This window comes from Pezoporus flaviventris, unplaced genomic scaffold (assembly GCF_033815535.1).
Source record: "Pezoporus flaviventris isolate CSIRO_AGI_PZ_B2104156 unplaced genomic scaffold, CSIRO_AGI_Pfla_v1 ptg000141l, whole genome shotgun sequence".
In the NCBI taxonomy this organism is placed as follows: Eukaryota; Metazoa; Chordata; class Aves; order Psittaciformes; family Psittacidae; genus Pezoporus; species Pezoporus flaviventris.
The window spans coordinates 273137-289462 of NW_026892689.1; the positions used below are offsets into that span (position 1 = coordinate 273137).

Sequence of the window (16326 nt, forward strand, 5' to 3'; positions counted from 1 at the left end):
TTTGCATGTGTTGGAAACTGAATAATTATGCACAGATGAAAGTCAGATCTAATTCATTCCATAAGTGTTTTCATTTATCCTGCTTAAAAAAAGCAATTTTTTTTTTTTAAATATTATGCTCTTGGGGTTTTTGAGAGTACAGATAAAGTACACTCTAAAGTGCATGCAGGAAGCAACTTCATCTTTATACAGTCATACGCAATATGTCTTGCTGTACCTTTGAAAATAATGCATTTCTTTCACAGAAGAATACTGGAATGTGAGGGGAAGAGTTTAAGTTACAACGTATGTAAGCACCGCAGCATAAATGCCAGGCTTGTTTTTGAAGTGTTCAGGTTTTATGCATATTTTGCTGTCTTGGACATACTCATCTCTTAAGGGGTGAAGAGGGTGATAGTTCTGAACACCAATAACAGCACTGCCATCTCAGTCCAACCAGAGGTGGAAGGCAAAATGGCACTTTGAGGAAAGGTAGCTGAGGTCAGCCTATGCTTTATTTATTACGATATTTCAAAGTGATAGAGAATCACAGAATGGCCAAGGTTTGCAGGGACCTCTAGAGACAGCCCAGTTGAACCTCTTGCCCAAAGCAGGGTCATCTAAATGTGTGCTATGTCTGTATCTCTCTTGCCAGGTGGCCTTGGCAATGCTTGATGTGGAGTAGAGTAGAACGGGAAGAAGTGTAGAGTGACCCCTAAAACTGAAAATAAGCTGTTGAAAAAGGAGAAGGGGCCATGAAAAACTCCTTTAATTCACTTTTTTTTCTAGGGCTTTATTTTACATTCTAAGTGTATTTTCAAGTCTTACTCGTAATTTATCAAGGCTCTTGATACTCATCTGGTAACTGAAGACTGAGGCCAGTAATAAGCTTTAGATTTCCATGGGATAAGATAGCTTGTAAATAATTTTTTTCACAAGTAAGGTGAATAATCTGGTAATAAAATTTGCTCTAGGAATATTTTTCATACTAATTGTTATTTACTAATAAATGAAGAGTGGTATTCTCCTATCTCATATCATCTCCAGAACTAAGAATAGACCTTTCTCTTTTGTGACTCTTGATTCCTTAAGAGCAATTTTTGCTCAGTTTGCCTCTAAAATAAAAAATGCATGAAGGGAACTGGCTGGGGAATGAAATTAGGGAGAAGGATACTGCAACAAATTTCAGCATATTTGGCATTTGACCAAATTGCCTTGAGTTTCAAAGTAATTCCCATTCTGTTTAACAATCCTCCTTGGAGGATTTAACCCAGGAGGCTACATATGCCACCAGGTTGCACAGTAATGGTGCAAAGAAAGTATCTCTTCTGGACCTCGCTTACATTTGAGACAGCTCTAATTATATGGGAATATCCATGGAATTTCTAGCAAGCCATCTGTTTGTGCAAGAAAATCAATTCTTCTCCTTACTCTACTGTGTTTGGGCATGTGCCAGTCCACTTGAATGGTGGAACTTTATGGTCAGCAGCAATGAATGAGGCAAACCTGGAAGTACCACAGCCAAGACTGATGCTTTAGGAGAATGACTCCTGGGATAAGCTGGTTCCTTGTCCAGATGCTGCTTGAGCCAGAGCACTTCATTTCTCCAAGTCCCTGACCTCACTTGTCCTTAAAAATTGGTGGGTAGCAGCCAGTTGATTTGCTTATTTCTTTATTTTCTATTCTATCTTGTGGAACTGGCATTGTATCTCCTGTCTTGGGATTCAGTGTGAGGTTAAGTGACAGAAATGAAAATGTCCATTTCCTCTCTATATAGTGGAATGTCAGTGCACCTGTGCTGGGACAGCAGGTCCTCTGCCTGCAGCTCAGGCCTGGGATGAAAGACTTCAGCAGATGCTTCTGGTCAAGAGCCCAGATTTATGGCAGGCTGTCCGTTCAGTTTCTCCCGGACCCTTTACCAGATGTTGAGACAACTGTAAGATGGAGTCCTATAATGTCTGTAGGTTCTTCAAGGGAGGGTAAATTATTTCACAATATTTATGTGCTTCACAAAGATGTGGAAAGTGTAGGTGATGTGAGCAACCAGTGCTGAAAGGAAGGCCATGTTGAGCTGTCACAAGTGGTGTCACTTCAGCAGAACTGGCCCATTGGTGCCAGGTTAAGGCTTTGTCACAAGACTTGAATTGGTGGGAATGTTCACTCCAATGGTGCTGACTGTGCATGAATCTTCAGCTTAATTTTCCATTATTGCCCACCCACATTTAGCTTCTCCAGTTGTAATGATGCTGGCTTTGTGGGCGCACACAGATTATTTAGCTTCCAAAAAATACATCAGTTGCTGTGCTGTTTCTCATAGTTTACTCAATGATGCTAAAACAAATCAATCTTTTGAGAGTTGTGCATGATGATTTATATGGTAATGGCACTATTAAGAAAGAGACAAAATTTTTTTTCATAGTATAAATTCATGAGAGAAGGTGATCAGTTGCCTCCTGAAAGATGACAGCTAATTTTGTTATCTCCATTCTAAGTAGAGTTTCTTCAAATGAGAGTTCATAAATATGATAATGGTTCATATATGCCTTATTATTACTGGTGTAATTACTCTGGCCTTTGATGAGTTAGTTATGCTGGTAGGGGTTTATTCTGGAGTTGCATAGATGACTGCAGGAAATGGGTCTGTGGTCATTACTTTGCATCTCATTCTTGTGTCAATTATGCAGTAGATGCCTCTATCAAATTAAGGAGCTTGCAAGATCAGGATAATACCTGTAAGGCTGTGGGACATTTTTAGGGGAAAAAAGTGCATAAATATATCAGAACTAATACCCATTGCTTATATGTTTATATGCTTTTCCTGTGAACTCCGAAAATTGCATGGTTAGCACTTGACTGTCCTTCTCACTGCAAGTTGTGGTTTTTTTCTATCAGATTCTTTTTTGACATCATTTGTTCCATTACTTATACTGGATTTTGGTTTAACCATTTCTGGACATACCAGTTTAACTGTTGTCATTAGGAAGGTTTTCAGTGACCAGCTGCTATAAAGACTGGTAAAAAGTCATGCAAGAAAATGCCTTTAAAGCCACAAGAATGGTTGACACTCTTGGTCTTGTTTAGAAGCCATGAAACCTTCACCTCTGGAGAATCTTGCTCTGTGCTTTTGAATGTAGAATTCACCTGAATATAGGGTAAGATGAATTCAGCTTCCACTTTTTGGAATCATTTTCTTCAGACCAAAATGATCTTAATGGTAATTGCTGCCTTCAAATGCCTTTGCCCTGTTCAGCTGAAGTCCCTGGTGAGTAATTATGCTAATGATACTATATTGAAACCTCATGTGGCTGTCTTTGATACTGTTACTAGTTTCCATGCAGCAAGGAAAGATACTTCTGGAAAGATATTTCTAGTACATTTGATAGTACTAGTTTAACTGGAGAAGTTTTTTGCTGGGAACATGTCAAAAGCAGTACTTCCTGGTTTATATCTTGCTTCCGAAAAGCAAGCTATTTCTGGATTTCTGAGTACGAGAAAATAAAGTTTTGCATTATAGAATCATAGAATAGAATTGTAGAATAGTTAGGGTTGGGAAGGACCTTAAGATCATCTAGTTCCAACCCCCCTGCCATGGGCAGGGACACCTCCCACTAAACCATGTCACCCAAGGCTCTGTCCACCCTGGCTTTGAACACTGCCAGGGATGGAGCATTCACAACTTCCCTGGGCAACCCATTCCAGTGCCTCACCACGCTTATGCTTTAATAGAGATAACCCAGGTAAATATACACAGTAATAAATTGTTTTTCTGTTAACACAGCTTTCAGGCTTGCATAAATAAGGATCTAGTTTTCATAGGCTGTAAACACCAGTTTAGATAACGTATTTAGACAATGTTTTCCTCTACTAGAGAAGGAGCTTCCTTTTATACTGGATGTTGCAACCATGTTGTGCTTGAATATTTTCACATTGTTTGCTTTCTGAAATGGTAGTTCACAATACCAATTTTTGCACAAATAAAAACATAAGAAGAGCTCAGTGCTGTGGAGTGATACAGGGTTAGTAGTCCCTTTTGTTTGGTTGTATCCAGATATGTGTGCATCTCTTTACATGTCTGCAGAGTTAAGGCTACTTTTGTTGGATGATTTATGTAGTTTACTGCTTATCAGCCAAAAGCATGGGTTAGAAATCATAGAATAGTTTGTGTTGGAAGGGACCTTTAAAGATTATCTAGTCCAACTGCTGCAACGAACAGGGACATATTCAACTGCATCAGGTTGCCCAGAAACTACATCCAGCCTGGCCTTGAATGTCTCCAAGGATGGTGCATCCAGAATCATCCTGGGCAACCTGTTCCAGAAATGTGGATATCTTTTGTAGAAGATAGCTTTGCTTTCTTTTTTTTTTTTTTAAACTAGGTAGAACGTTTCCTTATTCTGTGTTGCAAAGGATATTTTTGAAGGTAAGGAGTAGGAATATCCTAATCATTGTGCACATTTTCAGTTTTAATTAGGTATGTCAAATCAGAAGTGCTTTGATTTGTCTAGCATGCCCTACTTGATTTATTCCTGATCTCCTTTGTGATGTTATTGAGAAGGGAGTTATACACAACCCATCCCTCCATTCATCTTCATCAACCAGCTCCTCCTGAAAACGGCACCTGCGGCGGTCGGGGAAGTTTTTGTCTTCCTGTGGAGGACTGTCCAGCCACTGAGGAGGGCACAGGGGTCTATCAACAGTAGGCTCCACCATGAAAGCTGTTGGAGAAGGACCTCCTTTAGACATGCTGTGTCTTGGGTTAAGAAGCATTGCCAGAAAAAAAGGTGCTAAAAGGGTGGTTCCAGAGCAAACCAAGAAGCTGTGACAAATCACTTTGTTCAGAGAGTCAAACCTGATGAATTCTTGGCAAAAATGTGTTTAGCTAAAAGCAGAATCTGTAGTGGAGTGCTGGGCAACAATAGGTAATTTCTAATAAAATGGACTCATATTTTGGTACTTATGATCTTCAACAAACTGTAGTTACAACTCAAGACTCACAATATCAAATATACTAGTTTTCAACTTATGTCTTCTAAAAAAAAATGCTCATCAATAGTAGATTAAAAAGTTTTTAATTCATCAAAGCAGTGCAGTACAAGGGTAAACAAAGTGGTAAAAAATATTTTGGCTTTCAAAAAACCTGTGACATAACCCATTAAAGGAGATAGAGGCAGTGTACTTTAAAGGAGAAATGAGATGGAAAATGCAGCAAAGAATTAGCAGCCCTTACTTGAAAACAAAGCCTTTCTTCAGTCCTTGAAAAGCTTGCAGTCTAAATTGCTGTGCTTACAATGTAGGCGAGCTCTTCTGTCTCTAAGAAACACTGATAATGCTGGAAGGGTGTGGTATGATTACAGCAGTAGCTTTTCACAGATCAGTGCTTTTAATTTGTGATACAACAGATTAGGATAAGAACATGGGGGGAGGGTGAGAAGGCCAAGATGGAGCATGGCAAAACGAGGAAGGAAGTTGTGGTTGCTTTACTCAAGAATAAATTTATAATCATGGTGGGGAAGGGATTATTTGCTTATATTTTCTGTTTGCTTTACTATCATAGTCTGTAAATTGTGCTGCAGAAGTAAAATTTTATAGTAGGTTTGACTAAGCAGCTGCAAACAGTGCATTCGCCATTGTATAATAAGGAGCACATATGTAAAATACAAATTTATGGTTCATTAGTACATATTACCCTCTTCAAAAGCTTCACAACAACAGTTGTGGCTCTTCACATTCATTATAAATTATCATGTCATATCTATGGGAAATATCTGTTGTATGACGAGCTTCAACAAATTAGCCAATCCCATCCAAACCACATACATGTTTAATCAAAAAGCGTATTATTAGTTTGTATAATTTACTGCTGATAATTTCTGCACATTCCCATAATATTTAAAATCCCAGAATGTTTTTTTATATTGCTGTTGAAATGGATTCACATTATACACCTGCCCTTTTATTCAGGGAATAAGAGAAAAAGAGTAGAATGAGACAAAGGGAGCTGTGTAACTTTTTTTACTCAGAAGTTCCTCAGTTCTTCCTGATTTACCGTCAATCAGAACACTAGCATACAAAATGTTGTGTAGGACATAATAAGCATAACTCTTAAGTTAGCTAAGCAAATACTTTCAGCAAAATTAAAACTTGTTTGTAACGTGACTGTATTGTCGTAACTTTGAAGCACACTCAGTTCCCATTAGTTCCACTAACAAGGAGTTGACAGCCACCTAGATGTTCAGAATTTCTGAATTTCTTGCAGGCAGGTGTTTTCAAAGCATGAAGCTTTGACCAGTGTAAATGAACTGAAGAAATCAGTTTGAGCCAGGCAATAACTGGTGCGGAAAATTCTGCTTATGCAATATTGAAGACACAGATCAAAAAATTTAGATTATGTAAAAAAATTCAGTTACTTCAAAAATTTAGATTTTTTTAATTTTATTTTTTTTTTAACATGCTGTGAACTGTTGATGTTCTGCTGCTTCCTTCTTGTAGGTGTTGTGGTTTAAACCCAGTCAGGTAACTTGTTCACTCACTCCCAGTGAGTGGTGCCGAGCTGACAACAATCGAGGTCCGTGTCTGTCTTCCCCCCCCCCGCACCGGGGCTCTCCCCTTCCCCGCTCCCGGAGGAATGGGGAGGAGGATCGAGAGAGTGCAACTCCTACGGGTTGAGACAAGAACAGTCCAGCAACAAATCACCACCGCTACTATCAGCTAAAACAATGATAAGGGAAAATAACAAGGGAAGAGAATACGATACCACCGGCCAAGAAAGCGAGTTCCACCTGGAAGCCCCTGTCCTTCCGGGTAACTCCCAGTTACCCCCCCACCCCGGGCATGACATGCTGTGGTATGGAATACCTCCCCGGCTAGCCCGGGTCAGGCGCGCCCCGTCTCTGCTTCCTCACAGCTTCCCCTCCTCCCTGGCAGAGCATGAGCCTCACAGAGTCCTTGGTCAGGGTAAACATCACTTAGCAACAACCGAAAACATCGGCTTCACCAACACTGTTCTCAAGCTAGAAGTCAAAACACAGCACTGCACCAGTTAACACAAAGGAAAAACATGACTGCTACTGCTGAACCCAGGACATTATCCACCCCTTATTCCATACCATTCACGTCGTGCTCAGATCCCACATTTTCAATACACCATCACTCTCCCACATATATACATCCATATGCATACAGACCAAGAGGAAAAGATCATTTTCTTAGTGCATGGACCAATCCCTATAATGCTGCAGAGTCCATTCGGTCCATGATGTTCAAAGTTCATTCTCTGTTGGGATGATGGCTGGAGGGAAGTCAGGGCCAGTCACTGGTGACCTGGAGACATCTAGTTGGTGGGCTATAAAAGCATTACACAGCAGGCAACAGCATACAATTGAGTTCACTGGCTGTTTTCCCCTAAAATCAAATCCCCTTGAGGTATACATCGGACCTCCCCATCTTCGCGCATTACCCACCAAGTATATCCAGGTCCCTGAGCAAAAGCAATCCCACGAGTGGGTTTGCCTTTACCTGAAGCAGGAATAACCCAGACTGTCTTCCCCAGCAAATTCTTCATATGCACCACGGGAACTTTGTCCCCCTCTACAATATGTAAAAGTTCTGACTGGGCTGGGCCGGCCCTGTTGGCAGATCCTCTGGTGTTGACCAACCAGGTGGCCTTTGGTAAGTGTGTATCCCAGTGCTTGAAAGTTCCCCCACCCATCGCTCTCAGTGTAGTTTTTAACAGCCCATTGTACCGTTCGATTTTCCCAGAGGCTGGTGCATGGTAGGGGATGTGATCTACCCACTCAATGCCATGCTCTTTGCCCCAAATATCTGTAAGGTTATTCTGGAAATGAGTCCCATTGTCTGACTCAATTCTCTCTGGGGTGCCGTGTCGCCACAAAATCTGTTCTCAAGGCCCAGGATAGTGTTCTGGGCAGTGGCATGGGGCACAGCATATGTTTCCAGCCACCCGGTGGTTGCTTCCACCATGGTAAGCACATGGCGCTTGCTTTGGCGGGTTGGTGGCAGTGTGATATAGTCAATCTGCCAGGCCTCCCCATATTTATACTTCAACCATCGTCCTCCATACAAAGAGGCTTTAATCGCTTGGCTTGTTTAATCGCAGCACATGTTTCACACTCATGAATAACCTGGGCAATAGTGTCCATTGTTAAGTCCACCCCTCGGTCACGGGCCCATCTATATGTTGCATCTCTGCCCTGATGGCCTGAAGTGTCATGGGCCCACCGGGCCAAAAATAATTCACCTTTATGTTGCCAATCTAAGTCCATCTGAGCCACTTCAATCTTAGCCGCTTTATCCACTTGTTGGTTGTTCTGGTGTTCCTCAGTGGCCCGACTCTTGGGTACATGGGCATCTACATGACATACCTTCACCGCCAGGTTCTGCACCCTGGCAGCAATATCTTTCCACAGTGCAGCAGCCCAGATGGGTTTACCTCTGCGTTGCCAGTTGCTCTGCTTCCATTGCTTCAACCACCCCCACAGGGCATTTGCCACCATCCATGAGTCAGTATAGAGATAAAGTACTGGCCACTTTTCTCGTTCAGCAATGTCCAGGGCCAGCTGGATGGCTTTCACCTCGGCAAATTGACTCGATTCACCCTCTCCGTCAGCAGTTTCTGCAACTTGTCGTCCAGGACTCCATACAGCTGCCTTCCATCTCCGATGCTTTCCCACAATACGGCAAGAGCCATCAGTAAACAAGGCATACTGCTTTTCACTTTCTGACAGTTTATTATATGGTGGGGCCTCTTCAGCACGCACCACCTCCTTCTGTCGTGACATTCCAAAATCTTTGCCCTCTGGCCAGTCCATGATGACTTCTAGAATGCCTGGACGACTGGGATTTCCTATTCGAGTTCATTGTGTAATTAGTGCAGCCCATTTACTCCATGTAGCATCAGTTGCATGATGTGTAGAGGAGACCCTGCCTTTGAACATCCAGCCCAGCACGGGCGGCCGGGGTGCCAGGAGGAGCTGTGCTTCAGTGCCAATCACTTCTGAAGCAGCTCGAACCCCTTCATAGGCTGCCAGTATCTCTTTCTCAGTTGGGGTATAGCTGACCTCAGATCCTTTGTATCCCCGACTCCAAAAGCCGAGGGGTCGACCTCGAGTCTCCCCTCTAGCTTTCTGCCAGAGGCTCCAGGTAGGACCGTTCTCCCCAGCTGCAGTGTGCAGTACATTTTTTACATCTGGTCCGGTCCGGACTGGTCCAAGGGCTACTGCATGAACTATCTCGCGTTTAATTTGCTCAAAGGCTTGTTGCTGCTCAGGGCCCCATTTAAAATCATTCTTCTTCCGGGTCACAGGATAGAGACGCTTACAATAGAACTGTAATTTGGGATGTGCATTCTCCAGAACCCCACAGCACCCAAGAAAGCTTGCGTTTCTTTCTTATTAGTTGGTGGAGACATTGCTGTTATCTTGTTGATCACATCTGTGGGGATCTGTCTACGTCCATCTTGCCATTTTATTCCCCAAAATTGAATCTCCTGTGCAGGTCCCTTGACCTTACTCCGTTTTATGGCAAAACCGGCTTTCAGCAGGATTTGGATTATTTTCCTCCCTTTCTCAAAGACTTCTTCCGCTGTATCGCCCCACACAATAATGTCATCAATGTATTGCAGGTGTTCTGGAGTTTGCCCCTGTTCCAGTGCAGTCTGGATCAGTCCATGGCAAATGGTAGGGCTGTGTTTCCACCCCTGGGGCAGTCGGTTCCAAGTGAGCTGGACACCCCTCCAAGTAAAAGCAAACTGTGGCCTGCACTCTGCTGCCAAAGGAATGGAGAAAAATGCATTGGCAATATAAATCGTGGCATACCACTTGGCTGCCTTTGACTCTAGTTCATACTGAAGTTCTAGCATGTCCGGTACGGCAGCACTCAATGGTGGTGTGACTTCATTCAGGCCACGATAGTCTACTGTTAGTCTCCATTCTCCGTTAGACTTTCGCACTGGCCATATGGGGCTATTAAAGGGCGAGTGGGTCCTGCTGATCACTCCCTGACTCTCCAGTCTATGGATCAGCTGATGGATGGGAATCAGGGAGTCTCAGTTGGTGCGATATTGCCGCCGGTGCACTGTTGTGGTCGCAATTGGCACTTGTTGTTCTTCAACTTTCAGCAACCCCACAGCAGAGGGATCTTCTGAGAGACCAGGCAAGGTGGACAGCTGCTCAATTTCCTCAGTCTCCAAAGCAGCAATACCAAAAGCCCACCGGTACCCTTTTGGGTCTTTGAAGTACCCTCTCTTGAGGTAGTCTATGCCGAGGGTGCATGGAGCCTCTGGACCAGTCACAATAGGGTGCTTTTGCCATTCCCTCCCAGTCAGGCTGATTTCAGCCTCCAGCACAGTCAACTCTTGGGATCCTCCTGTTACTCCAGAAATATAGATGGGTTCCACCCCTTGACAGCTTGATGGCATCAGGGTACACTGTGCACCGGTATCTACTTGAGCCTTATACTTCTGTGGGACTGATGTGCCAGGCCATCTGATCCACACAGTCCAGTAAATCCGATTGTCCCCTACCTCCACCTGGCTGGAGGCAGGGCCCCTCTAATGGTCGTCACAGCATTGGACACTTAAGTCGTGTTGAAAGGGATTATTCTTCATTATCACAGGAGCTGGAGTAAAATCAGCTCGTCCACTCCATCTGGGAAACTGATCACCAGAGACTGAAGCCGTAGCTCTCATGGGACGATCAGTCTTGGCCCTTGCTCCCCTCTTCAGTTCACTCACCCATTCCTCCAAAGCTGAAGTAGGTTTTCCATCCCACTTTGTCATGTCTTCTCCGTGATCCAGCAGGTAAAACCATAGGGTACCCCGTGGCGTATACCTCCTGTATCTCCTCTCTTGAACAATAGGATGCCTTTTATTAATAGCTGAGACGTGTGTTGGTACACGTGAGGAGCTGGATAAATCAGATAGATTGTCCCTCAATTGTTCGAGGTCCTGGGACAGTTTTTTCACAGCTGAGATGATGGAAGGGGTGAGATTGTCTTCGAACTCTCGGAGTTTATGAACCGTTTCATCCACTGTTAGTGGTACTATGTCATTCCAGGTTACTGTTGCCAATGAATGGGCTTATGATGACGGTGCATTCCGTGTAAGTTTTCGCCACATGGGTCGTGTACATTCAACTTCATCTGGATCTATAGGTGTATCCCCGTTATTCGGCTTGATGTGATAGAGCATCTCTACGATGGCCGATTCCCTCAGAGACTGGATGCCTTTGTCTATAGTAGTCCACTTGGCCGAACGACTCGTAACATCGTCCTTGTACGGAAACCTTTCTTTCACAGCTGCCAAGAGCCGCCTCCAGAGGCTGAGGGACTTTTTCTCTCTTGCAATTGCTTTGTCAATTCCCCCTTCTCTAGCAAGTGATCCCAGCTGCTTGGCTTCTGTACCTTCTAGTTCGTGACCATCGGCCCCATTGTCCCAGCATCGGAGTAACCAGGTGATGATGTGCTCCCCTGGTTGACGGGTAAAATCTTTTCGCATATTCCGCAGCTCGGTTGAGGTCCGAGGTCGAGAAGTTACCTCTTCTTCTTCTTCTTCGTCATGTGATGATGACTCCTGATCAGATTCTGGACCGGGTGGTGAATTCATTGGTTCTTCATCTCGCTTCACCCTTTTTGCCTCCTTTTTGCTTGTTCTCTTGCATACAGGGGCAACTGATATTGGTACGAATTGGTCCTCTGGTTTGGCTGCAGTGATTATCACTGTGGTTTGAGTAGCGACTGTACTTGTTGCTGGGGGTGGTGTAGCTGTTGTGTTTGTAGCTGGGGTAACCACGCTGTCTGTTGCAGTTGAAGTTTGAGCAGCTGCTGTACTTGCCGCTGGGGTAGCTGTGCTGTTCATTGCAGCCAAAGTTTGAGTAGCGACTGTCGCTTTGCCCTCAGATCCGCTGACATTCTTTTCCTTTTGAAGGTGCTGGATAGTGTTGAACAAGGCCCTGTAAGCATAGGCCAAGTCCCAGCACGTTGCCATGATTTGTCCATCTCTGGTATGGCCAGAATGACCACACACCTCATTTAAGTGTTTTACTAATTCTTCTGGATTTTGCAGTTGTTTGGTAGTGAAATTCCAAAGTACTGGAGGGGCCCACTGACCTAGATACTTGCCCATACTATCCCACACACCCTGCCACTCATGGCTGTCCAGCCTCAGGGAAAATCTCTCGGTCCTCCTACATCGTCGTTTGACCCCAGACAAGACCCAAACCTGAATCTGCTTAACTCTTGAAATCAGTAGTGGGCAAAACACACTCTGTATGCGTGCTAGCATGGTGATTCCCATCACCATCAGCAAACAAGTCTCAACAGCATTAAAAGGCCATTCAAAAAATTCAAAACTCTCAAATGTAAATGGTCTGGGGGGATGACTAGGAGGGTAAAAGGATGTCTCCTTCACAGGTTGAGCACCTGCGGAGGAGAAAAAAGATGTGTAATTGCTAAGCACCTCCATCATATACCTCCCAAAGTATAAAGGTGGTGACCACACTGGGAACATAAACCAGATCAGTTTCATGATCAATGATTCTATTGTATTACAAGTCATTACCATAAAGTACAATGGGATAAAAACCTTAGCCCAAGCCCCACACTTGAAAAACACTAATACAGCAAATACCGGATGGAAGTAAGATACAATATACTGAAACTGTGAGATCAAGAGGAACAACCTTGAGAGCCAATAAATCAGCATTGTGACGAGTGACTATCAATCCAGTCAGATCTGTTCTTATCTCAACCCCTCGTGCCCCACGTTGGGCGCCAAAAAGAACTGTCGTGGTTTAAACCCAGTCAGGTAACTCGTTCACTCACCCCCAGTGAGTGGTGCCGAGCTGACAACAATCAAGGTCCGTGTCCGTCTTCCCCCCCCCCCGCACCGGGGCTCTCCCCTTCCCCGCTCCCGGAGGAACGGGGAGGAGGATCGAGAGAGTGCAACTCCTACGGGTTGAGACAAGAACAGTCCAGCAACAAATCACCACCGCTACTATCAGCTAAAACAATGATAAGGGAAAATAACAAGGGAAGAGAATACGATACCACCGGCCAAGAAAGCGAGTTCCACCTGGAAGCCCCTGTCCTTCCGGGTAACTCCCAGTTACCCCCCCACCCCGGGCATGACGTGCTGTGGTATGGAATACCTCCCCAGCTAGCCCGGGTCAGGCGCCCCGTCTCTGCTTCCTCACAGCTTCCCCTCCTCCCTGGCAGAGCATGAGCCTCACAGAGTCCTTGGTCAGGGTAAACATCACTTAGCAACAACCGAAAACATCGGCTTCACCAACACTGTTCTCAAGCTAGAAGTCAAAACACAGCACTGCACCAATTAACACAAAGGAAAAACATGACTGCTACTGCTGAACCCAGGACAGTAGGACACATTGATTTGATTTTGTGTGTTCTATGTGACTACAAAAAGAATGCTGGTTATTTCACCACCCCATTTCCTTACAGTTACCCCAGCACACAGACAGTCAGTATGGTCACATCTCTAGCTTTCCTTGTCACTCTTTTTACATGACTTGTGTCACATTTCTCTTTCCCTTTATCTACCAAAGGAAGTGTTGATACTGATGCCTTTGTTTTCTGCTGGAAAAAATAAAAGCTTTTTTTCTTGTCTTAATCTGTATCTTCTGGCATAATATTGAAATGGAAATCAACAGAGCCATAACGTGTTGCTTAAATGATTCATATGAGAGTATTACTTCAATCTACTTCATAGACATTTCCAAAATATACTTTTAAGCATAGGAAAATGTTAGGTTTGTAGCATTTTTTTAGCTGCACCACAAAACTTACGGATTTGTTTTTCCTTTTTGGAACAGGGAGTGTGTTACAGGTCTAGATTTTTTTCTTAAAATGCTGACTAGATTTTGGCGTTAAACAGACTGTATTATTAAGATCTCTTCCCCTGAAGTGGTGTTAGTTGTCTGCAGCAGAGATGTCCTTAAATCTCTTAGATCCCTTGAATTGCTGGCACAAAGTCATTCTAGTGTGTGCTGTATAAGCTGTAGGAGGGCAGCAAAGCCATTGATTTTTTTTGGGTTGGTTTAGCTGATTAATTGTTAGGAGTATTAATAGCTCTGAGGGAGAATGCTGGTATTCATGGTGGTATAAAAGATAGATGGTTACTGGTCGTAATCTTCAGGGTCTCATTCTGGGAGAAGTTAATGACTTAGACTGAAACTTCGTAATGTGTTTTGTAAGAAGATAGCACAAATGATGTTACTGATTCTCATCTTCCAGCTGTAAATTGCTAGTATGACTTAAACAGATTTACCCCTGCCTTTGGTAATGCCTAGTTACCAGGATCAGGTTCACTGTCCTTTTGTTTTGTAGTATATTTTAGCAAACTGTGTAAAATGATATGATGAGGAAATAGCAGTGATTTTAGGCACTCTGTAAGTTTGAAAGTGCTGTCATTTTGTTTGCATGCTGAGGTGAAACTAGGTTCTAGCCCTTCATATGGTGGAAGTGTTGGATGTACAAAAGGTGGGATATCTTTTTCCTTTATTACTGGTGTGCAGCTTTACTGGTGTGCATTACTCACTATGGTGGGCTGACCCTGCCTGGGTGCCTGGTGCCCACCAGAGCTACACTGTCTCTGCTCTCCTCAGCTGGACACAGAGAAGACAGAATGAAAGTCTTGAGCATTGAAATAAGAACAGGGAGAGATTATGCACCAATTATCATCGTGGGCAAAACAGGCTTGACTTGGGAAAATTAGTTTTAATTTGTTACTGATTAATCAGAGTAGGATACTGAGAAATAAACCCAAAATATAGAATCATAGAATCATAGAATGGTTTGGGTTGGAAGGGACCTTAGAGCTCATCCAGTTCCAGCCCCCTGCCAGGGTCAGGGACACCTTCCAGAAGACAAGGCTGCTCCAAGCCCTTTCCAACCTGGCCTTGAACACAGCTAGGGATGGGGCAGCCACAGCTTCTTTGGGCAACCTGTGCCAGGGCCTCACTACCTTCACAGGGAAGTTCAAAACTAGTGCACTTCAGAGAAAATGTTTGGATGAGCTTTCATTTTGCATTGCTCTTGAAATCTCCTAACATTCACCTCTAATTTTGTCATTGTGGCATGCCTGAAACTATCAAGACTCCTTGCAAGAGTCTTGCAGGAGGCACCCATCACCTTCTTTTAAACGACTAATGCCTCACTCACCACATCTTTTATTTCCATTTTCTTTTTTCAATGCACTGACTGCAAGATTGACAATAGTGAATTTCCACCCCACCTCTGCAATGTTTAGTATCTAGTCCAGCTAGAAACAAGGAAGATGTTGCATACTGGCTGAAACCTTGGCCTCATCCTCAGCCCCAGCATTCATCAGGGTATTGTGAAAGAGGAAACTTGTGTTCCGAAGTAGATAATAAACACCAAAATTTCCTTTGCCTTTCTTACCCTTCTACAAGAGCTTGCAGACACAAAAAAAACATGATGTCTCCCAAAATTTATAACCTCCTCCCTGATTCTTCCTCATGGCATCCCCTCTCTCTTTCCTCCCGAGGTGCAACACAAGCTCCACATTAAAGTTCTTTGCTTTTACTGGTGCGTGTCCCTGCCTGTTGTCAGGGAGGTTGGAACTAGATAAGCTTTAAGGTCTCTTTCAATCCCAAGCAGTCTATGATTCTATGAATTTTATTGCTGTAGAAGGGGTGAGCATGTCACTATATAGTTTGGCCAGCATAGTATGTGTTGCAGCAAAAATTAATGTGCTCAAAGTGGTAACTCTGGAATAACAAGAATCAAACATAGGTTAAAATAACTTTATTTTGTGCTTCCTTCATGAGTTAGATTTATTATTACCTTAAAAAGCAAAGAGGCATAGTCGGAAGAGAAACAAGAGTTTCTTCTTGAATTGATATAGCTGTTAGTACACACGTGGTCTCTGACTGTTTCTGTCATGCTTCTTTTCTTGCAGAGGACCCATAATCAGATAATAAAATATTAATAACACTGGTCATAAAAGATTTAGTTCTTAGAATGAGAATGTGTAACCGTGGTGCTCAGTGTGTATAATACATTAATGTATTATATACATAATACAGGAGCATAATAGCTCCTGTATGCACTGTGAATGTATAATAGATATAGTTGTTCTAGTCTTAAATTTAAATGTGATGTTCCAAGCATGCTCTGTAATTAGTGGCTACTTACAGAGAGATGTGTTAGAAAATATTTTGCAAAAATTTATACATACTAAGAAATATGATTTCTCTCTTTTGTCATTTGGTATAGAAATGTGGTTACTATTTATGCAGGCCAAAGAGTTCCTTGTATTCTGGGACGCAGTCATACTTCCTTTAAAAAAAAAAA

General features: G+C 43.3%; 1 protein-coding gene across 1 annotated transcript in view; it reads left to right on the forward strand.

Annotated features, from left to right (window-relative positions):
- MCTP1 (multiple C2 and transmembrane domain containing 1) overlaps positions 1 to 16326 on the forward strand; it is a 259309-nt gene that overhangs the window by 78675 nt on the left and 164308 nt on the right. The gene's annotated exons all lie outside the window — the stretch shown is intronic.